The sequence below is a fragment of the Ovis aries genome, chromosome 17 (genome assembly GCF_016772045.2).
Source record: "Ovis aries strain OAR_USU_Benz2616 breed Rambouillet chromosome 17, ARS-UI_Ramb_v3.0, whole genome shotgun sequence".
Lineage (NCBI taxonomy): Eukaryota > Metazoa > Chordata > Mammalia > Artiodactyla > Bovidae > Ovis > Ovis aries.
The window spans coordinates 33,837,411-33,838,828 of NC_056070.1; the positions used below are offsets into that span (position 1 = coordinate 33,837,411).

Below are 1,418 nucleotides of genomic sequence, written 5' to 3' on the forward strand. Positions count from 1 at the left end.
TCAGAGAATATTTCCTACAATTTCAAAGGGCCATGTCTTTGTCATTTGCCAAGTTCATCTATTTTTGACATTGACTCAGAATTCCAAAATTTTTCACTTTTTTTGGATGCCCTTTTTGAAAATAAATTGTTGGAAAATATTGAATATAGTTAAAATGGTTGAATATGTTAAATATTTTGTTTAACAGCTATGAAAAAGTGAAAGTAAAGTCACTCAGTTGTGTCCGACTCTTTGCGACCCCATGGACCCCATGGACTGGGGGATACCAGGCTCCTCCCTCCATGGGATTTTCCAGGCAAGAGTACTGGAGTGGTTGCCATTTCCTTCTTCAGGGGATCTTCCCTGGCCCAGGGCTCGAACCCAGGTCTTCCGCATTCCAGGCAGACGCTTTAACCTCTGAGCCACCAGGGAAGCCCATTAACAGCTATAAGTTACCACATATCTACCATGGAACAAGCAGAAAGCTACCATCCACATGTTTATCCATGCTAAACTCTCCTCTAAGCAACCAAAAGTAGATACTGTATGGAAGTTTACTTCCCACTCTCTGAAATGTCACTTAGATGACCTCAGGTTAAAATAAACTCATGTATACCAGTCATTATCCTCCCATTTGACTATCCAAGGAGGAGGAACAAAGCCTAACCACTGTGGACTTTGAGGGGCAGCCTATGAATGCGCTAAAAGTATATTTTCTTGCACCTTGATTCCCTGCCTTAAAGCAGTAGCTACTTCTACTTCTGAGCATTAACTGACCCTGAAATAAGATCCATATTTCATCTTGGTCATTTTTTCCTGAGACCAAGTAAAGCTCCATGAAAAACAGCAGAAATAAAACTGATGACAACAACAATAAAAGGATATTAAACACATGTTAGGTATTTTACTAATTCATCTATGTGCATTATATGGTTAAATAAACACTTTAATTATTAAAAACTTCTTCAACAAATACATATTGATGATCTTCCCTGGGGCAGCACAACCTAATGCAGCTAGTTTCTAATGTTTTCCTTATTTTGTGGGTAGAGACACTGAGTTTTAAAGAGTACAATATTTTGCACAAGGTCTCCTGTTAAATAGATGAGGTGGGATTTGACTTCAGGTTTCCTAACGCTTAAGACCAAAGGTCAGACTCCTCACTGTCTCTCGTGATGCCAACATTAGCTGTTAGGTATGTTTTCCCAACTTCACCTAACTCTCAGATACACTTCTTATATTTTTTTGGAAGCAAGCCCATCTAAACATTCACTGTGACAATGTAGAAAGGTCAGAGTCTGGGATGTATTTCTTTGCATACGATTTTTCTCAAGCCACTGTTTGCAAATTATTGCACAAGGTGCCATGATATTCCCTGACTGCACCAGAGGCAATTTCTTAATAGATCCAGTTTCTACAATAACAGCCATAGGTCAGAA

At 39.1% G+C, this 1,418-nt stretch overlaps 1 non-coding gene across 1 annotated transcript; it reads right to left on the bottom strand.

The window, feature by feature from the left end:
- Positions 1 to 338: 338 nt before the first annotated feature.
- On the bottom strand, positions 339 to 411 carry TRNAS-GGA (transfer RNA serine (anticodon GGA)). The gene has a single exon. It is a non-coding gene; the product is annotated as a tRNA-Ser (tRNA).
- Between the last annotated feature and the right edge of the window lie 1,007 nt (positions 412 to 1,418).